This window comes from Schistocerca piceifrons, chromosome 9 (genome assembly GCF_021461385.2).
Source record: "Schistocerca piceifrons isolate TAMUIC-IGC-003096 chromosome 9, iqSchPice1.1, whole genome shotgun sequence".
Classification (NCBI taxonomy): Eukaryota; Metazoa; Arthropoda; class Insecta; order Orthoptera; family Acrididae; genus Schistocerca; species Schistocerca piceifrons.
Genome location: NC_060146.1, coordinates 179181383 through 179204949, shown reverse-complemented (window position 1 = coordinate 179204949; position 23567 = coordinate 179181383). Strand labels below are relative to the sequence as shown.

Below are 23567 nucleotides of genomic sequence, written 5' to 3'. Positions count from 1 at the left end.
GCAAGTCTTCCGATTTGACGCCACTTCGGCGACTTGCGCGTCGATGGGAATGAAATGATGATGATGGTTAGGGCAACACAACACCCAGTCCCTGAGCTGAAAAAAAATCTCCGACCCAACCGGGAATCGAACCCAGGCCCTTAGAATTGACATTCTGTAGCGCTGACCACTCAGCTACCGGGGGCGGACAATATCCTGTGTTAATCTTACGTGGTATGGTTTCCACACAGTGGAGTTTTATTCGAGGTAGGTCGCAGAAGCGTTTTGGAAGCAACCCCTTTTGTAGGCTGACTGCATTATTCCAGTATCCTGCGAATCAACAAACCTGCTTTACCTACAACTCACCGTAAGTATGCATTCCATTTCATACACAGAATGTTATGCAGGTTCACTCTAAGGGGGGAAAATGTACCATGCAGGAATTATATGAGACGGAAATCGATTTTGTGATGTTCACGTACAAAGAGATGAATACAGTTCCAGAAAAATTGCCTGATCTACTCAAGAGAAAGAGCTTCACAAATTGAGCAAGTCAATAATGCGTTGGTCCATCTCTGGCCCTTTTGACAGAAGTCCTTCGACTTGGCATTGGAAAGTCATTCACTGGAGTATAATTGTCTTCAGTAATGAGTTTCGCTTCGAACTGGTGTCCCCCATAAACAGCGAAGGCAAGTCTGGAGACACCTCCGACAGCCGAGCGGTTCTAGGCGCTTCAGTCCGGAACCACGTGGCTGCTACGGTCGCAGGTTCGAATCCTGCCTCGGGCATGCATGTGTGTGATGTGCTTAGGTTAGTTAGGTTTCAGTAGTTATAAGTTCTAGGGGACTGATGACCTCAGACCTCAGAAGTTAAGTCCCATAGTGCTCAGAGCCATGTGAACAATTTCAACGCCTCGGGCAGCATTAGGATTTCAACTTGATTGTCGTCCACCATACAGCTAGACAAACACGACTGATGGGCGGGACTGCCGTTTCTCTTCACAGCAGAAGCTCTTTGGTTGTCATGGGCGACACCTTTACGGCATAGCGGTACGTCGACGACATTCATGGCAAGATGAATAGGGCTTAGGCAACGGCCTTGCCGCAGTGGATACACCGGTTCCCGTCAGATAATCGCAGTTAAGCGCTGTCGGGCGTGGCCAGTACTTGGATGGGTGACCATCCGGGCCGCCATGCGCTGTTTTCGGGGTGCACTCAGCCTCGTGATGCCAACTGAGGAGCTACTCGACCGAATAGTAGCGGCTCCGGTCAAAGAAAACCATCGTAACGACCGGGAGAGTGGTGTGCTGACCACAAGCCCCTCCTCTCCGCATCCTCAGCTGAGGATGACACGGCGGTCGGATGGTCCCGATGGGCCACTTGTGGCCTGAAGACGGAGTGCTTTTTACATAGGGCTTACGTTTCAGCAAGATAATGCTTGCCCGCACATGGCGAGAGTTTCTACTTCTTGTCTTCGTGTTTACGAAGCCCTACCTCGGGCAGAAAGGTCACCGAATCTCTTCCCAACTGAGAACGTTTGAAGCAACATGGGCAGGGACCTCCAACCATATCGGGATCTAACGCGCGAGTTGGGCAGAATTTGGCACGATGTCCCTCATGAGGACATCCAACAACTCTATTAATCAATGACAAGCTGAATAACTGCTTGCATAAGCGGCAAAGACGGACCAAAGCGTTATTGCTTTGCTCAATTTGTGAAGCTCTTTTCCTTCCATGAATTATCCAAATTTTCTGAAATTGTAATCATTTCTTTGGCTGTATATGTGTATCACTTCTACCCATTTCCGTCCCATTCGGCTAATTCATTTGTGGTGCCTCTTTTTCCTAGAGTGTTGGTTGGTTGATTAAGGGGGGGGGGGGGGGGGAATATCGAGGTCATCGGTCCAGTCGGATGAGGGAAGGACGTGGTAGGAAGTCGGCCGTGTCCTTTTAAAGGAACCGTCCCGGCGTTTGCCAGAAGCTATTTAGGGAAGTATCGGAAAACCTAAATCCTGATGGCTGGACGCGGGTTTGAACCGTGTCCTCCCGAATGCGAGTCCTGTGTGCTAACCACTGCGCCACCTCGCTCGGTCCCAAGGGTGTATTTTTATGAGTCGTGTATATTGGAGCCACAGCAAACTTCATTTTTGTGATGTGAACAGTTTGTACATTTCTGAGCAAATATAACGCGCTGCCAGGTTTTGCACCACTTTGAAACCTTCATCAGCATACGAATGAATAAACTTAAACATGTTCCGTAGCAGGCTGCAATGCGATATTTCCTTAACCGTGCGATTAGCTTACATGGTTAGTTGTTGTTGTACATGGAGGAGAGTTCACAATATGATCTTTAGAGGTGTCAATGGGTATGGACCTTTTCGTAAAATGACGGAATATGGTTACTTTTGACTCTTAATTAAGAGTGATTTGAAAATGATGTGAAATACAGATGTTACAAACGTGCTTGACAATGACGCTTAAGCGCAATTCCCTAATCGCACGATTAAATAAACATCGCATTACAGTCCGCTACGGGCCACACTTACGTTTTTTTGAAGGCATCTGAAGCCTGTGGATGCCCACAAATACAATATATATATATACATATATATATATAATGGTTCAAATGGCTCTGAGCACTATGGGACTCAACATCTGAGGTCAGCAGTCCCCTAGAACTTAGAACTACTTAAACCTAACTAACCTAAGGACATCACACACATCCATGCCCGAGGCAGGATTCGAACCTGCGACCGTAGCAGTCGCGCAGTTCCGGACTGAGCGCCTAGAACCACACGGCTACCGCGGCCGGCCAAATACAAAAGTTTATACGACATAATATTTGTCTTGTGTCTGACATCGGTATTTAACGACGGCCAGGAAAGAACAGGCTTCACGAGGCATACGGGGTCGATGCCACGTGCTCCACAGGGCAGCCGCAGCTGGAGTCCCGGGCACCGTACAGTATCAGTGTCTCACAATGGCCTGTTTCCTCACTGCAGGGCCGGCTATACAAGACCGGTTTTGGTTGTTCTCAAAAGAAGACCGTGATGGCGGGAGGGGCTGGGGGGGGGGGGGGGGGGAGGGGATGAAGGATGGGGGGGCCGCGAGGTGCAGAAGGAGGACAGCCGTCCCATGTGGGTCGCGACCTGCCCACAGTACAGCTGGGCAGCCCACGCTACACGATGCACACTATACACTCCTCAACAGGCCACGCTACACGAGGCGACCTGATCGCCAGGCAACGGTCGTCCATGACACTTCACGACTCACGATTACTTTAGCCACTGTAACATTACGAGTCAAGATAGCTGTAACGGAAATTGAATAGCGTAAAGTTATCATTAGAAACGCACGCCGCGCGATTTGTGACGATTTGGTTGGTCATAATACTCGTAGTAGTAACATGCTTTTGAATACAATTAAAATATAACGGCGATACCTGTTTAGTGTTATTGGAAATAATATGTAGTAAATTAATGAGTAAGGTTGCCGATCCTATAAGAAGAGGTGAAATTGGGCATATTAAGGTGTTTTGCTTTATGTCGACTAAGCCGATGATACGGCGTCTTTTTTTCCGTTTACTCTCAGAAAAAAAAAACAAGTAACGAAGTGCTAATTGTGCGTTGTGAAAAATATAGGGGCGAATTTTAAATAGCTACAGTGTATAATCAGACTAACAAATGGACATTCAGTTACGCGAAATAGCAGACAGCGAAGTGTGGTCATTAAACTGAGTACACCTACAGGGCGATCAATTCCGGGATAAGTCTATTCGCATCTCACGAGGGACGCGGTATTGAGACCGGTTTTTTTAATTATATCGCGGAGAGCGGGCTTCAATTTATAAAAAGGAGAAAAGCTGTATCATTATCATTGACTGTTGGTGTTAAGCAACCAAAACTGTTCATCAAAGGGTTTCGGTGAATGAGTGACGAATGCGAAATGAAACTGTGAACGAAGTTATGTTAAATAAAGCAGAAGAGACAAGACAGTTTGGTCGTATCTGTTATTATTCCATAAACCGTAACATTTCTTCTCGTTGTACGAAGCCTTTATAGACGATCGTTATGACAATTTTCTTTGAAGGGATCTCGTTACGAGTTAAGTTTTGGGGACCTGGTCAAGAGGGGATAGTTCGTAGATAACTACTGCAGCTATTATGGAATCAGGTGCTACCGTGACCGTTGTGTGTTGTCAATGGCTAAGGTCATCATATCTCATGCTCTAAGATTGACGCGCCTTTCCTCTTGGTATAACGGTGTCTCACGGTAACAACGACAACGCCGACGGCGAAGGAAGATACGGTGGACCATCACAGTGGCGATTAGATTTTCAGTCAGGCAGAGGGGAAAGCTCGATTTGTAAATGGCTTTGGCAGAATATACAGCGAGAAACGTTTAAGAAGGGATCGACATATTTTTTACGAGATAAGATGGGACGTACATAAAACTAGTCAAAAATATATTTTTTTAATTTTTTTACCAGATATTTCTGTAGCATGTTTGAAATATTGTTGCCAGTTTTCAGAGTTTAATTCGTGTAACAAATGATGTAAAAGCTATCTTGTTTAAACCAATGGTCAGTGCCACACCCCCTTTCTATATGACTGTTCTTTTTTGCTATACTTTATTATTTCCTGCCATCAGGAACGACATTTGGTGAGTATACGAGGCTGTGACCCCATTTACGATACGATTAATTACGATTTATTAAACAGATCCATAAAATGTGGAGCAAAAAACCCAAACAGAAGCTTCAATAACGTCATCTAGAAAATCCGCCCAAAGACAACACTTTGCTCATAGTATTAGTAGTAGTAGCTTTCTTCATCTGTAGATCTCTTTTTACAAGGATACAGGACATGTCAAAGTATTTACAAAGTCAGATAAATTTAAAATAAGCTAATTCGTATACACATATATTTACAGACTTCTAGTTAGAGACAATCATTAGATTTACTCCTGGTATACAATACTTTTTTTTTTACAAATAACTTATTAAATAATGTAACGCCACATTGTTCTCTCATATCTCACTATAAGTAAGTGCACACACTATACAAACATTCTATCCTGAAAACTGAGTCAGCACCCCTCCATAATGAGTGAGATTTTGATCTCAGAAAGAGGAAGAGGTGTTAGTATTGTGCTATGCATTGCTTGGAGGTGAGTCTTTCTATAAAGGAATAAAAGACGTAAAAAACATAAAGTGAAGGTGTTATGTGGAATGTTGGATATTTTATAATCATTATTATTATTATTATTATTATTACTTATTTGTCTAACATTTTTTTCATCTACTGCAAAACCCAAACAGGAGGTTTAATAACGTCATCTAGAAAAGCCGCCCAAAGACAACACTTTGCTCATCTACTGTTGTTAAAATCTCCTCATATGATACTTATCTTGTGTTCCGCGATGATAACACTGGAAGAATCAGGACCTTATGTGATTAGGATCTGAAGCAGGTTGCTTCACTGAAAACCTATTGAAGAAGGTTGATGGTGTGCCTGATGATAATTCTGAAGTGTCAGTAAAGGATATCTGCCACAAGGGCACACTAGAAGGATCAGACCACAGGGAACGAGCTACATGGAGAGCAACAAGACCATCTGTATGGTATGGACAACATTAAGTTACTTCTTGATGACATAAACCCTAATAAAATATTTTTTCTGCTTTTCCTGTAACTTTCATTTTTCAGCGTGTAAAGTACATTTTCTGCTGAACCACTGGAGATAAAAAGAAGAAATTTTCTATATACTTTGTACATACTATAACTGTTCACAATGTGGTACAAAATTCTTCAAATTGCGTTACTATTTTTTTAAAAAATGTCTGTGATGTAAGAATTACTCTGTACCAGACGCATAAATTTAAAAAAAGATGTTTCAAAGGAAATGCCTTTTTTGCATGTTGCACATCGAAATTTTTATTTTTATTTATGCACCCAGACGCGTTTCGCCTTTTTTACGAGGCATCTTCAGTGGGTGTCCTGAAATATTACATAATTTGTCCATTTTTACACGTAGGTTATGGTTTCATATCTAGGTTACAGATTTAAAAAGAGTTCCTGAACGTTTTTTTATGAAATAGTAAGGTACTTACAGGTAAGTTCTAATTCATTGCAATGATGCCTTGTAAAAAAGGGATCCTCGAAAGAAGTGGCTTGTAAGGCGCTTCTTCGCCCTATTCTTGTTGATCTATCTGGGATCCCATCAAGTAGGACTGATAGAGGAGATAGAGAAGATCCAACGAAGTGCTGCGCGTTTCGTCACGGGATCGTTTAGCTGGCGAGAGAGCGTTACGGAGCTGCGAAACAAACTCAACTGGCAGACGTTACAAGAGAGGCATTGTGCATCACGGAGAGATTTACTATTGAAATTTCGGGACAGCACTTTTCAGCAGTAGTCTGACAACGTAATATTTCCCCGAACATACATCACGTGTATTGACCACGAGGAGAAAATTCGAGAAATTAGATCCAATACAGAGGCTTACCGACGATCATTCTTCTCACGCACTGTTCGCGAGTGGAACAGAGTTGGAGGGATGAGATAGTGGTGCTGAAAGTACCCTCCACGACATCTCATTAGGTGGCTTGCGGAGTATGATGTGGATGAAACCGGTAAATAAACAAATATTATTGCGATCTTGACTGCTGCTGGAACCTAAATATGCTATTTCGTTCTCCGCAGTAACTCGATCCCTTTCACAAAAAAATGGTTCAAATGGCTCTGAGCACTATGGGACTTGACAGCTGTGGTCATCAGTCCCTTAGAACTCAGAACTACTTAAACCTAACTAACCTAAGGACATCACACCCATCCATGCCCGCGGCAGGATTCGAACCTGCGACCGTAGCGGTCGCGCGACTCCAGACTGAAGCGCCTAGAACCGCTCGGCCACCGGCGGCCGGCGATCCCTTTCACAAAGAGAGCTGAAATGAAGGTATTCTGATGTTGTTTCCAGTAATCTGGTGCCGGGTGCAGCTTTCTTTTTTTTATTAATTGCTGCGTAAAACTGAGATCATATTTACTCCTCGTCTTGTCATTTAGTACTCTTTGGTAGTTGTCGGCTCTAGGCGGGGTCGCACACTAGTGAAAGCTGTCAGAAACGAATTCTAGAGCCCCAGTTATTATTCTTATACTAGTAAATTAAATGTTCCAACGGGATTTTTATTTTAAGTCGGTTAATGAGGGGTTCATCCGAAACAGACTGCTAAGACTAAAATTATGTGCCGGAGGATGTGATTGGGTGGCTATCGACGTGGTTATGTAATCCTGCCTGACAGCATTCGAACTTTTACCGATGTCTTAAATTACAACTTACGAAACGGCAAGTACCCAGCTGCTTGGAGACACGTAGAGACAGTTGCCACTCCAGAAGTGGGGGAGGTGCGCGGCTACCTCAAAATTTCAGACCAATTGGTCTCCTCCCGGCGATTTCAATACTCTTTGAAAGGCTCTACATTGGGAGACTTACGGCACACGTAACTCGTGAGGAGTTGCCACCGCCTTCTGTTCGGATTCCGGTGGGGGCACTCGACGCAGCAACAACTGCGGCTACCAGAGAACGCGATAGTTGCCTTGGAGTGTCGAGACTAAGCAGGGGCGGTACGTCTCGGCCTTCGATCGAGTATGACGCGACGGTTTCCTGTAAAATCTCTTTCTATTGACGCCGCACCTCCGGCTCATTGGGTCGTATCTTGAAAACAGAACATCCCGTGTCCGTGCCGGAGACACCTCCACAGAAAGGCAAATACAGGCGGAAGTGCCGCAGGGATCCGTACTAACTGTACTCCTGCTACAATGCAGAGGTTCATAAGACAGTGTTAATCTTGTGTTATGCAGGGCGGTCGGAAATTCCAGTTACAAACTTCTAGGACATGTAGAGGTTAGTGAGTACATAACATTCTGAACAGGAACCCATATCCGGAATCGTATCATTTCCGTTCTACGACAGTTTCAATTCAGATGTGTGCCTCGTCAACGTCTGCTTAGGGCAAGAGAAATGTCTCAGAGTTCCCTGCCCTTGTAAGCAATAGGGTAGACACGATGACGTACACTACGTCAAACAGTCTCCTGATGTCACTTATCGTCTGCTTTGCTGTGAGACCGAGTCAATAACTGTGCATCACCAATGGAGGAAACACAGTGCAGTACACGTTTGCTGAATACACAGACATGCTCCTTGTGTGTGGCGAAGCTGGAGGTAATGGAAGAGCTGCTAGTCGTATGTGGATGACAGAGCGCTCTACGCACGCTGCCTGAAAGTCACGTGTTGCGTCGCCTTTTACGTCAGAATCTACATTATTACTAATGGTGTGTGGCAGAGAGTAGTTCCGGCACCATTAACTGCCTCTTACTGATCCCCTCTTCCCTGTTACACTCGCAAATGGCGCTTCGGAAGAATGACTGTCGGTATGCCTCTCTATTAGCTCTAATTTCTCCAATACTCATCGCAGTCATTTGATGTGTCCTCACAGACCAGGAGATTTCCCGACTCGCAATCTATGAAGGGTGACCAGTAAGAAATAAAACAATTTTTTTCTCGCCCAACTTTCGGCCGAAAGAATGTGCAATTTGTTGCGGGACATCGTGGAATATTCCTGTTTCAGCCCCTATATCTACATCTACATCTATACTCCGCAAGCCACCTGACGGTGTGTGGCGGAGGGTACATTGACTACCTCTATCGGTTCTCCCTTCTATTCCAGTCTCGTATTGTTCGTGGAAAGAAGGATTGTCGGTATGCCTCTGTGTGGGCTCTAATCTCTCTGATTTTATCCACATGGTCTCTTCGCGAGATATACGTAGGAGGGAGCAATATACTGCTTGACTCCTCGGTCACGGTATGTTCTCGAAATTTCAACAAAAGCCCGTACCGAGCTACTGTGCGTCTCTCTTGCACAGTCTTCCACTGGAGTTTATCTGTCATCTTCGCAACGCTTTCGCGATTACTAAATGATCCTGTAACGAAGCGCGCTGCTCTCCGTTGGATCTACTCTCTCTCTTCTATCAACCCTGTCTGGTACAGTCCACACCGGTGAGCAGTATTCAAGCAGTGGGCGAACAAGCGTACTGTAACCTACTTCCTTTGTTTTCGGACTGCGTTTCCTTAGGATTCTTCTAATGAATCTCAGTCTGGCATCTGCTTTACCGAAGATTAATTTTATATGGTCATTACATTTTGGATCACTCGTAATGCCTACTCCCAGATAATTTATGAAATTAGCTGCTTCCAGTTGCTGACCTGCTATTATTGTAGCTAAATGATAAACGATCTTTCTTTCTATGTATTCGCAGCACATTACACTTGTCTACATTGAGATTCAATACGTCAATTCGTTGCAGATCCTCCTGCATTTCAGTACAACTTTCCATTGTTACAACCTCTCGATGTACTACAGTATCATCCGCAAAAAGCCTCAGTGAACATCTGATGTTATCCACAGGTTTTTTGTCTATATACATTGTGAATAGCAACGGTTCTACGTCACTCCCCTGCGGCACACCTGAAATCACTCTTACTTCGGAAGACTTCTCTCCATTGAGAATGACATGCTGCGCTCTGTTATCTAGAAACTCTTGAATCCAATCACACAATTGGTCTGACAGTCCATATGCTCTTACTTTGTTCATTAAACGACTGTGGGGAACTGTATCAAACGCCTTGCGGAAGTGAAGAAACACGGCATCTACCTGGGAACCCGTGTGCAGGGCCCTCTGAGTCTCGTGGACGAATAGCGCAGGCTGGGTTTCACACGATCGTCTTTTTCGAAACCCATGCTGATTCCTACAAAGTAGATTTCTAGTCTCCAGAAAAGTCATTATACTTGAACATAATACATATTCCAAAATTCTACAAGTGATCGACGTTATGGGTCTATAGTTCTGCACATATGTTCGACGTCCCTTCTTGAAAACGGGGATGACTTGTGCCCTTTTCTAATCTTTTGGAACGCTACGCTCTTCTAGAGACCTACGGTACACCGCTGCAAGAAGGGGGGGGGGGGGGGGGGGGGCACGTTCCTTCGCGTACTCTGTGTAAAATCGAACTGGTATCCCATCAGGTCCAGCGGTCTTTCCTCTTTTGAGCGATTTTAATTGTTTTTCTATGAAGCCCCTCTGAAGTACCAATAGGTCGTGGTGGAACACGTAGTCTTCATAATGGCGTCTGTAACGGAGGCGCGTTCCAAGCACAGAGCTGTCACCGACATTCTTTTGGAAGAAAACCACAGCATCGCACGTAATTCACAGGCGCTTGCAGAACGTCTACGGAAACATGGCCGCGAACGAAAGCACGGTGAGTCGTTAAGAAACGAAGAAGTGTCTGCAGAACTGTTTCCATGTTACGAGGCCGGTTTTCGAATATCGTCACAGTTGATGAAACATGGGTACATCATTTCGAACCGGGAACAAAACAGCAATCCATGGAGTGGCTCCACACCCCCTCTCCTACGAGGAGGAAGTTCGAAGCCTGACCCTCATGGCGACGGTCTTCTGAGACTCTGAAGGGGTTGAGGGGAAAGTGTGCGGTTACCTCAGAATTGTTCAAAAAATGTGTGTGAAATCTTATGGGACCTAACTGCTAAGGTCATCAGTCCCTAAGCTTACACACTACTTAACCTAAATTATCCTAAGGACAAACACACACACCCATGCCCGAGAGAGGATTCGAACCTCCGCCGGGATCAGCCGCACAGTCCGTGACTGCAGCGCACCAGACCGCTCGGCTAATCCCTCGCGGCTCCTCAGAAATATAGGCTTCGTAACCGCACTCTTAAATTGTTGGAAGCTTAGTCAGCCGGTGTCGCAATTTTGAAATGAGAGTTGTTATGGTGGCCGCGTAATACGTATTTCGCGTGAAGCGCCGTTGCGACACAGGCAGAGGTCAATTGTGGAAACTAAGCCGCTGGATATTAGAAATTATGTTATTGTAGAATACGCCCGACTGACTCCACAAAGCCGGCCGTTGTGGCCGAGCGGTTCTAGGCGCTTCAGTCCGGAACCGCGCGACTGCTACGGTCGCAGGTTCGAATCCTGCCTCGGGCATGGATGTGTGTGATGTTCTTAGGTTAGTCAGGTTTACGTAGTTCTAAGTTCTAGGGGACTGATGACCTCAGAAGTTAAGTCCCATAGTGCTCAGAGCCATTTGAAACCTTTTTTTTTTTTTTTTTAAATAGAGTTGTTTGTGACTTAAAAATTGTGTCCGTGTTGAAATCATTTTTAATCCTAAACCTTGCTTGTCTAGAGTAGTCATGGACCTTAACAGAAATTCTTCGTTGTTAGGCGCCATCTTAAAAAATGATTAAGAACTTCTTTTTAGCTCAGCGTCGAGACGTACAGCAGGTTAGTAAGGTAAACGCTTTCCTTCAGATTCTACGAGCCTGGCGGTCGCTGCAAATAATTTAATAAGATTCATTTTCAGCTTTTCTCAAAGTTGCGTCATAACATCCCAAGCAGGAAAAAAAAATGGCTCTGAGCACTATGGGACTCAGCATCTGAGGTCGTCAGTCGCCTACAACTTAGAACTACTTAAACCTAACTAACCTAAGGATATCACACACATCCATGCCCGAGGCAGGATTCGAACCTGCGACCGTAGCAGTCGCGCGCTTCCAGACTGAAGCGCCTAGAACCGCTCGGCCACCCCGGCCGGTCCCCAGGCAGGAGGGCTTGGTCACAGGATTAGTTCTGGTATAAGATTTTATTTGCAAAAGCTACGCTTGTTATCTTATATTAGGAATCAAGACGAAACCCCGATTTTGAGTTACGGAATTCATTGTTGCACAGTGAACGGACTGGTGAATTTTCTCTGGTGCTATAAGCACACGACTTTTAACTTGACCTCGACTAGGCATATATTGAGGAATATCTGTGGTGTTTTAATAGTTAAACAAACGAGTATTTACAATTCCGTAACCCCTGAGAACTGAGCTAGTTTACTGAGTGCTTATGCTCGTCTGGCTAAATTAAACAACATATTACACTGTTAATAATATTCCTACTTTAGTTATTTCTCTTTTATGCTGAGCCATTGCATTAATGTGTGTTTCTTTTTTATATAAGTCACGGCTCATATTCATTCTATTACATTACACCGATAGTAAAGAAAAAGAGTCACAATTATTTTTCTTTTATTACATTACACCTGTTCGAGTCCTCCTCGGGCATGGGCGTGTGCGTTGTCCTTAGCGTAAGTTAAAGTTAGATTAAGTAATGTGTAAGCCCATGGACCAATGACCTCAGCAGTTTGGTCCCAAAGGAACTTTCCACAAATTTGCAAAATTTCCATCGCCACTCGTACACGATATGACGGGAATCCCGTACTTGCGAGGTCGTTTTAAACAGATTGCCCAACGTTTCTGCGAGGGTAATCCCAAAAGTAAGGTTTCCAATGTTTTTATAAGTACATAGACTGTTTATTTCTACAAAGGTTTACATCAGTTTACAGCTTGAACATTTAGCTATTTTTAGACATAATCACCATTTCTGTCGATGCATTTTTGTAGACGCTGTGGCAGTTTTTGTATACCAATGTCATACCATCTCGCCGCCATACTGAAGAAGGATGGCAGCCACTGGCTTGGTCTCAGGTGTAAAGTGGTATGCCCAGGTTTCGTCACCCGTGGCAATTGAGTCCAGAAAGTTGTCCTGTTCGGCTGCAAGGCGGTGAAGAAATGCGCTGGGAGCATCACCTCGTTGCCGCATCTGGTCCTCAGTCGGCACGCTTGGCACCCATCTTGCGCACACCTTCCGGTAGTTCAATGTTTCCGTTAAAATTGTGTGAGCGGGTACTTCGGGAAACTTCAGGATCCAACGTGCAGAGATCATCCAGGGTGATCCGCCGATCTTCACGCATGCTTTGCTCAACCTTCAACACTGTCTCCTCAGAAGTTGACGGTCTCCCACTCATTTGTTCGTCGGGAATTTCGGTCCGACCAGCTGCAAACTCTCTACACCACTTACGTACGAACATTTTCCACATCCATGCACGACTCACCGTACACTTCCGTCAGTTGGCGATGGATTTCAATCGGCGCGGTGCCCTTTGCGTTCAAAAACCAAATAACTGCGCTCAATTCGCACTTGGCGGTAACATCCAACGGGAGCTCCATTCTCAACGGCTGCCAAGCCAAGACTGAGCGCCTCGGCGCAGCACGCGCAGGTTTACACACAGCGCGTGGAGCACTCTTCAAAACAGTGTGACCAACTGCCACACAAACAGAGTTCTGTACTTATAAAAAATAGGAGACCTTTTGGTATTACCCTCGTATCTAACGTCGATACAATCTGAAAATAAACTAATATTTTCTATGTGAAACCAAGACAACGTCGCAGAACCACGATGTGGCCAGACCTGCTCCGTGTTTAGCCACGTGTGAGCAGTCAGGTTTCAAAAAACTCTTACTAAAATGTAGACTTTCACTTCAAGTGGAATGAACAGTTTTATGAGCGAACGGATGGCGTGGCTATGGGAAGCCCCCTAAGTCCCGTAATTGCAAAATTCTTTATGGAGAAATTCGAAGAATAGGCCTTAGGTACTGCCAGCAAAAAAACCAAATGTATGGTTCCGATACGTGGATGACACGTTTGTGCTGTGGAGACATGGCAGGGAGGAACTAAGCCGGTTCCACTGAATAGTATAAACTCGAGAATTCAGTTTACAATGGAGGAGGAGGTAGACGGCAAATTACATTTCCTCGACGTGCTTGTTTGTAGAAACGAAAGTTGTAGTTTGGGCCACTCAGTATAGCGCAAACCCACGCACACGGACCGTTATTTGCGCCGGGATTCGAACCACCACCCACAACAGAAGCGGGGTGTTATAAGGACGTTAGCGGACAGAGCTAGAAATATTTGTGAATCTGAGTTGCTCGACGCTGAGATGGAACATCTCCACAATGCACTAATGAAGAACGGATATTCGTCCGCCGAAATAAAACGTGCGTTGAGACAGCAACAGCCACGCAGAAATCATAGTGACGTACAAGCTACCAGGGTGCGATTTGTGCTTTTACCAGGGGGGGGGGGGGGGATGTCTTAGGGGGTTAGTAGAATCATATATGTTACTAGCTTGGAGTGTGGCGTTACGCATGGTAATGGAAATGTCGTGTGGCTAGGGCCTCCCGTCGGGTAGACCGTTCGCCTGGTGCAGGTCTTTCGAGTTGACGCCACATCGGTAACTTGCGCGTCGATGGGGATGAAATGATGATGATTAGGACAACACAACACCCAGTCCCTGAGCGGAGAAAATTTCCGACCCAGCTGGGAATCGAACCCGGGCCCTTAGGATTGACAGTCTGTCACGCTGACCACTCAGCTACCGGGGCGGACTACGCATGGTTAAACAGCTATTTATAAATAGATGTTAATGCCGAAACTCACTATTCACGCGTATGCACTATCAGAAAAGCCATCCCTTGTTATATCTTTAAAAGTACATTATAGATAAAGCTTATTTACAAAATCATTTACATACAGGTATACAAGGGGAATTCAAAAAGTAGAGGCACATTTGTGAAAAGCTGTACTTATTCTGATGATAGAAAACTGAAACATATTAATAGTAAGACTTATTAAAAACTTTCAGTGTTCGGCTCCACAAATTTAAATTATATGTAAAGTTTTACTACAGTGCGTGGGAACTAAACATCCCAGGTTGGGATGCATAAACTAAAACCAAAGGAGGGGATGGTCTGATGCAGAGAGGGGGAAATCCCACATCGCCCCCTGCAAACCGCACACTACAAGCTACTGCAAATTCTAAGGTTTTCCTGCCGTTTGTTAAAAATGTAACGGAAAGAATAAGGAGAATCTTGACGAAGCGGAATATTACCGTAATTTACAAGCCCACCAGGAAGATACAGGAATACCTTAAGCCCGCCAAGGACGCTCGCAAACCATTGGAAAAAGCTGGAGTGTATAGGATCCCATGCAACTGTGGAGATGTTTATGTGGGTACCACTAAAAGAACTGTTTCTAAACGTTCGGAAGAGGACAAGGGCAATTGTAGAAGAGGAGAAACGGAACGATCAACTGTTCCGGAGCATGCTTTCCAGCCAGGGAACCACCATATTCGTTTCGAGGAGACGCGAGTTCTAGCGGCCACAAGCGGATATTACGAAAGGGTTTCCAGGGAAGCAATCGAAATCACTAAACAGCACAAAATAAAGTAGGTCCATGAATAAGAACAAATTGAGTAGTTTTGCCTACTCCTCTTACTTCATTCTTTTTACCCTTCGCAGAAGATGTCGAAGCACCAAGAGTGCCGTCCACATTGACAAGTGATTTGTAAACCAGCATTCGCCGGCGACGACGAAAACAACGTTTTTCAATCGAAAGGAGGAGGGCGTGAAAGTAAACGGTATATGGACGCCGGTGTTAAAGAAGATGTGTACCACCCGTCCACTACTGGGCGATGGCAACGGCGATCGACGGCGACGGACAGCGGCCAATTGCACTGTTGTTGTTGTTGTGGTCTTCAGTCCTGAGACTGGTTTGATGCAGCTCTCCATGCTACTCTATCTTGTGCAAGCTTTTTCATCTCCCAGTACCTACTACAACCTACATCCTTCTGAATCTGCTTAGTGTATTCATCTCTTGGTCTCCCTCTACGATTTTTACCCTCCACGCTGCCCTCCAATACTAAATTAGTGATCCCTTGATGCCTCAGAACATGTCCTACCAACCGATCCCTTCTTCTAGACAAGTTGTGCCACAAACTTCTCTTCTTCCCAATCCTATTCAATACTTCCTCATTAGTTATGTGATCTACCCATCTAATCTTCAGCATTCTTCTGTAGCACCACATTTCGAAAGCTTCTATTCTCTTCTTGTCCAAACTACTTATCGTCCATGTTTCACTTCCATACATGGCTACACTCCATACAAATACTTTCAGAAATGACGTCCTGACACTTAAATCAATACTGGATGTTAACAAATTTCTCTTCTTCAGAAACGTTTTCCTTGCCATTGCCAGCCTACATTTTATATCCTCTCTACTTCGACCATCATCAGTTATTTTGCTCCCCAAATAGCAAAACTCCTTTACTACTTTAAGTGCCTCATTTCCTAATCTAATTCCCTCAGCATCACCCGACTTAATTAGACTACATTCCATTATCCTTGTTTTGCTTTTGTTGATGTTCATCTTATATCCTCCTTTCAAGACACTGTCCATTCCATTCAACTGCTCTTCCAAGTCCTTTGCTGTCTCTGACAGAATTACAATGTCATCGGCGAACCTCAAAGTTTTTATTTCTTCTCCATGAATTTTAATACCTACTCCGAATTTTTCTTTTGTTTCCTTTACTGCTTGCTCAATATACAGATTGAACAACATCGGGGAGAGGCTACAACCCTGTCTCACTCCTTTCCCAACCACTGCTTCCCTTTCATGCCCCTCGACTCTTATAACTGCCATCTGGTTTCTGTAAAAATTGTAAATAGCCTTTCGCTCCCTGTATTTTACCCCTGCCACCTTTAGAATTTGAAAGAGAAATTGCACTGACGTTTCCAAAACACGGGACGTCACGCCGCGGCGCGGGAGCGCGCGGACACGGAATTTAGCGGCAGTCAGTAGCGAACCAGTGGGTGTGTTGGCCCTTCCATCGAGCTACAGACCCCTTGGAAGATATCTCCCGCAATCGGAGACGAAACGTTGGGAACTGACACAGAATTCATCAACCGACCACGGCATAACAGACCGGATAATTATAATGGACATCGAAAAACTCTAACGACGTTAGGAGACGCAAAACAAAAGAGGCGCTGGAGGCATGAACTTTCGTAGGAAAAGCAGAAAAACCGCACTATGCTTAAGGTGCAAGACCTCATGACAGTTAGGACTGTCAGTTAGCTGTTCCCAACTGATCCGGAGCATTTTTGTGTACGTTTGTAGCGTACCGAACCACTCTGGTGCCATGGTAAATGGTTAAAAAGTAGCGCGACAGGTGTAACGCATTTGGTCACGTAGTTTTGCAGTCGGGCAGGCCGCCGTCACCGCCAGCATCGACGGGAAGTGTGCCCCGGTCGGCCGGCGTCGCTCGGCGCCTGTCTCGGTGAAAATATACGACTCCATGACGTCACGGGGCTATTGCCGGCTTCTGCGAGACCGCACCGTGACGTGAGGGCGTTCCGCGAATCAAGGAGAGCAGCCGGCAGTTTTCTGGTGCCTTCCGCGTTAACCGCGAGGGTATCGCCGACCTGGCCGTTGCAAATTGAACCAAAACACGGGCTCGGATGCGCAGAATATTTCAATAACAGCTTCTGTTTTTACGCATATCAGATTCAAAATTTCTAAGTTGACTTTTGGGGAATAAATCAGGAACGAAATCATCGAGCATCGAAGACGGCTAGGACGCTGTAAAAATGCGTGGGCCGTTCTACGAATCCGATAGTAAAGTTTTATCCAACACGTTTCTTGTGGTGGCCATTTTCGCAGCAGCTGTATATAAATTGCAGTTGTTTCAAAGAAAATGCGTTTTTGCATGTTGCACACCGAAATTTTTATTTTTATTTAAGCACCCAGACGCGTTTCGCCTTTTTTACAAGGCATATTTGACACCCGGTACAAAGAACATATCGGAGCATGTAAATATGGAACGAGCCACTCAAGTTTTGCAGAACATTTGAGAGAAAATAACCACAAACCTACTGCAAGAGAAAATGATATGAAAATAATTAGAATAAATAATGAAAGACATCTCCTAACATTACAGGAAAATTATCATATACACAAAACAAAGGTTGAAAGAAACAACTACTAAATGACCAAGTAAATATGACTAACAACTCACTATTTACACTGATTGATCATATAATAGACAGGAATCCCAACAAATGATTACACATCTGATTTCTCTCATAAGTATATGCAGGAAAATATAATTATAATAATAATAATAATTATTTAAAAAATCTCTCTCCCTCTCTAATACACACGTACGCGACACACACACACACACACACACACACATATATATATATATATATATATATATATATATATATGTGTGTGTGTGTGTGTGTGTCGCGTACGTGTGTATTAGAGAGGGAGATTTTTTAAATAATAATTATTATTATTATAATCATATTTTCCTGCATATACTTATGAGAGAAATCAGATGTGTAATCATTTGTTGGGATTCCTGTCTATTATGTGATCAATCAGTCTAAATAGTGAGTTGTTAGTCATATTTACTTGGTGGTCATATATATATATATATATATATATATATATATATATATCAGTTGAATGCAGAAAAGTGAGAATCTTGGTAACACTTAGAAAAACAAATGAAAGTCTGTATTAAAAAGATGGCAGTTACAGTGATGTGTAACGTAAACAGTGAACTGAAAGTGAACCGTAAGATGTCCACCTGGTTGCCAGATAGGAAAAAGCAGTTTGCTTAGAGGCAATGAATTAGAAGTTACCTGTAATTACCTTTCCATTTCATAAAAAAGACGTTAAGAAACTGTTTTTAAATCTATAACCTAGATGTGAAACCATAACCTATGTGTAAAAATGGACAAATCATGTAATATTTTAGGACATCCACTGCTTCTGGGTGCACAAATAAAAAATTTCGATGTGCAGCATGCAAAAAGGCAGTTTCTTTGAAAGAACTGCAAAGTTCTATCTACCGAATTGATAGAAAATCCTGAGAAGTTTTCATCTGACATTAAATCCGTAAATGGATGGAATCCATGTGCCCTGTCTCACTGTGTCCGTGATGGCATCGAAACGGAAGAAGACACAGAGAAGACAAAAGTACTAAGCATCGTTTTCCAAAACTTTTTCAGACCTCGAAATAAGTGATCACAGGACAGATAAGAAACTGAAATCGCTCAATAAAGAAACGGACTAGACCAGTACGATGCTACGCAGAGTATGCCAAAGAGAAATTTGCCCCTCTTCAAGTAGCCAGTGTACCATGGGTCTCTAGAGGAGCGAAGCGTTCATAGTGATCAAAAGAAAGCACTGGTCATTCCCGTCTCCAAGGAGGATCGTGTAACAGCTCCAGAAGACTATAGGTATATATCTCTGATGCCGGTCTCTTGTAGAATTTTGTAACATGTTTTACGATCGCGTATTTTGACATTGCTGGATTCCGGAAATCTCCTGTTTAGGAAGAAAAATGGTTCAAATGGCTCTGAGCACTATGGGACTCAACTGCTGTGGTCGTAAGTCCCCTAGAACTTAGAACTACTTAAACCTAACTAACCTAAGGACATCACACACATCCATGCCCGAGGCAGGATTCGAATCTGCGACCGTAGCGGTCGTGCGGTTCCAGACTGTAGCGCCTTTAAGCGCTCGGCCACTCCGGCCGGCCCTTTAGGAAGGAATATGGGTTCCGAAAACAGCGATAATGTGAATTCCGTATCGCCTTGTTCGTCCACGAGACACAGAAAGCAGTAGACAGCGGCACCCAGGTCGATGCCGTATTGGTTGACTTGCGGAAGGCGTGCTTTACAGTTTCGCACTACCGCGTAATGAGCAAACTACGACGGTACGGAATATGAGAGCAACTGAATGACTGCAATGAAGATTTCGTAGCAAACGCAACAAAGCATGTCATTCTGAACGGAGATGAGTCTTCAGACGCGATTGTTACTTTGGGCGTGCCGCAGGAACTGATATACGACCATTAGTTTTCACGATATGTATAAATGACCTAGTAAATAACATCGGAAGGTCCATGGTGCTGTTGTCTACAGCAAACACACATTAGCGCAAATCATTTCAGATGAGAATAGCTCGAGGTTGTACCGATACCTTCTCACCCTTTAACAGAAATAGGCCATTAGTAACCAACATGCTACTTAGACTGTATTAGTCATCCAAATACAGCATATCACTTCTCTCTATATATTACAAATTATTCTTAACCACGCTCATTGTGTTACATATTCTTTTTTTTTAATTTTATTTTTCTTTGACATCTGCATTGTATAAATTATATTCTCATGAACTAGATAGTTACAAATTATATGGAACCATTTTAACATTGTTAAGCATTCAATTCGCTGCAACGTCAGAGAAATCTTTATATATTATGTTCTTTATATTATTTTTTAAAAATTATGTTCTTTATATTTTTTTTTAAAAAAAAGCATTAACAAGCGTATATCAATAATACTGTAACAATGAGAAGTCTTTGCTATTAGATTCAGAAGCATCCGACCCACCTTACATTTCAAGGAGGCGGGTTACTCTGTACTGTTAATGTTGTCTACAGAGAAGTCACAGTGCTTAGAAAATTGTAGTGAGATGCAGGAAGATTCGCAGGGTATGAGTGCTTGGTGCAGGAATTAGCAGCTGACCCTCGACATGAACAAGTGTACAATATTGCGCACAAATATGCCGAAACACCCATTACTGTATGGTTACACAATTGCACAAAATTCAGTGCAAGCAGTCAAACGGCCAGATTAAACCAATCGCAGGTCGAGCGGATGCGTTTTGAGATTCAATGGAAGAACCCTCTGGAAAAGCAGTCCAGCCACAAAGGAGGCGCAGTCCGGAACCGCGCGGCTGCTACGGTCGCAGGTTCGAATCCCGCCTCGGGCATGGATGTGTGTGATGTCCTTAGGTTAGTTAGGTTTAAGTAGTTCTAAGTTCTAGGGGACTGATGACCACAGATGTTAAGTCCCATAGTGCTCAGAGCCACAAACGAGGTTGCTTACAACACCCTCGTTCGACCATTGTTTTAATACTGATCGTCAGTCTGGGATCCGTACCAGGTAGGACTGACAGACTAATAGAGATGATGCAAAGAAGAGCAGCACGTTTCGTAACAGATTCACTTAGTATGGAGAACACGACCATAGAGATGTTCGGCAAAGTCCACCTGGCAGACGCTGCATCATGGCGTGGTTCAACGTTCAAATATCGAAAGTATCATTCCTAGAAGAGTCAGCCAATAACACTGCCGCGCGGCTCCCCCCGTCGGAGATTCGAGTCCTCCCTCGGGCATGGGTGTGTGTGTGTGTGTGTTGTTCTTAGCGTAAGTTAGATTAAGTAGTGCGTACGCTTAGGGACCTTACCTCAAATTTCCATAAATAATTTGACTTCCTCCTACGTGTATCTCTCGAAAAGACCATGAAGATAAAACTAGAGAGATGCGAGCGAACACAAACGCTAACCAGCAACTGTTATTCCCATTCGCGACTGGGACTGGAAAACAGGTGATAGAGAGAGAGAGAGAGAGAGAGAGAGAGAGAGAGAGAGAGAGAGAGCAATTTAAGCCTTTGAAAGTATTTGTCTGGAGAGTAGCGTTACGTGGAACTGGAACGGACTAGAACAAAACAGAAAATTTCGACATGATGTGCTGGACAACAAGGCTGAGAGATACTGAACTGAACTGAAGAGAATCGTAATTTATGCCTCAAATTGATTAGCATAAGGTGTAAGTAGAAGTCATCAGTCGCCTAGAACTTAGAACTAATTATACCTAACTAACCTAAACACATCACACACATCCATGCCCGAGGCAGGATTCGAACCTGCGACCGTAGCGGTAGCTCGGCTCCAGACTGTAGCGCCTAGAACCGCACGGCCACTCCGGCCGGCTACTGTTATTGATCTATAATCCTGTGTACCCTTTATTTTGCACTTCATATTAAAGGCATCAATCGCGCCCTTTGCACATGCTTAATGCTCCTTTCCATAAAGGTAGATACTCGGTTGCCAGTTCAAGACCTCGGAGTGTTTAATGGATGTTCACTACGGTAACCAAGAGGCAGTTCTACGATCTTCTCTGTTAAGGCCGGTATTACACTATCATATTTCTTTGAAAAAGATTTTATCAAAGATTTGATCAAATATTCCTCAAATTTGTTTGACAAATATACTTGACGTGGCGCTAAAATGGGGTATTACAATGTCGTCATATTTTTCATCAAATTTCAAGACGGCGGACAACAACCTCTTATTAAAAGAAACATACTTGGATGAAGCCATAAGTATTACGTTGAGATAGTAAAAGCATTCAGCAAAATGTGTTACCAGACCTGCTTGTGGAGAACGTAAAATACTTACGAATGGACGAGAGTGTATTTCGGTATCTACTCAGTAAAGTGGCTTCTCATATTACAAAAGAGAATACTCTTTTGAGAAATGCTGTATGTGTGTGCGAAAGGCAGGCAAACTTTGACACTGGGATTTCTTGACACATCAGAGAGGTACTCTAGTTTACAATACAGCACTCGAATATCACATTGCACATTAACCAAAATAATTCAAGAACGGTGTGAAGCTATTTATAGAGCACTGAAGGGGGAATGTGTGAATGTAAATAAATGTTTAGTATACTATATGGGCAATAAGATCTCTTTTTAATTTTCAATAATTGAATTAATGGAATTAGTATTCCAACGTCTGCAAAATTAATAAAAAGTACGAAACAGACGAAGCGCTTTTTAGCTTGTGGCATATAGAGTTCAAGAATCAACAAAGTAGAATGGAAAACTAAGAACGAATTTGTTATTTTCTATTCTCTATTCCGGCTTGCTGAAAAGCTTACCGGATGTGTCCAGATGTAAAGGTGGATGGCTGTAGTTGTGATTCTGGACATGAAGTCGCCTGCATCATATTCCACTTGCTCATCAACACACAATTAATAGCATGCACTGTGCCCCTTGCTCGCCCCTCCTTGTCGAGGCAAGTTTATTAAAAAAAATATAAAAACAGCCGAAGGAGCACACCAACTTTGAAGCCATATTTACAAACACACCACAGAGACATCAAATAGCTGTAGCGACGCCAGCGCTCCAAGCGGTTAAGTTTCACATTGAAGTGAACAGAAGACGAACGACTTTTATGATCAAATCTACGGCGAGGCCCTAGATTTGATTATATTTATTTAACGACAGGCAACATTTGACAAAGTACCCTATTACATCATCAAATTTCTTCGACATAAATATTCCACATATCAACTTTGACAAAGAAATATGATAGTGTAATACCGGCCTAGGAGTTACGATATTTGGGTGGCGATAAAAAAAAGAGCAAGTCTCTAAAGTAATAAACACACTCCGTCCCCAGAATTCGAGGAGAAATGAAAATGATACAAGGGAAAAAAATGCTCTAGCTGTCTCACCTTTCCGGCGCCGGAACAGCAACAATGAATGTCAGCAGATCAACTCACCTGAAAGAATACAAAATACGTGCATTAGAAAATATAATCTGATTTCGTAAAACAAATAATCTCTCGAGACATTCCGAAAACGGCATTTTTCTGCTCAAATATCTGAAAACAAAGCGACTCCCGCGATTATTGTTTACATACAGATGTTTTGAAGAGTACGGGTTCCCCTTTACTTCATAATCTGCAACTTCTAAACTTAAGAGAGCCGTAATTATCTTCATTACAAGAAAGAATGGAGACGCCTTCATATAAGCGCTTCAGCGTCTTATTCTTATTATTTTTAATCGGAACAATGAAACCCAGCTCGTTCTGTTCGTCCATGAAACCTAGAAAGCACTAAATCCTGGCGCCGAGATCGACGCCGTGACCCTTGGCCTCCGAAAATCGGTCTACGCAGTTCCGGAAATGTCACCCAATGAA

The 23567-nt window shown here is 43.6% G+C and overlaps 1 pseudogene; it reads left to right on the top strand.

Moving 5' to 3' along the window:
* Positions 1–1067: 1067 nt before the first annotated feature.
* On the top strand, positions 1068–1185 carry LOC124717479 (annotated as a pseudogene).
* Positions 1186–23567: the final 22382 nt, after the last annotated feature.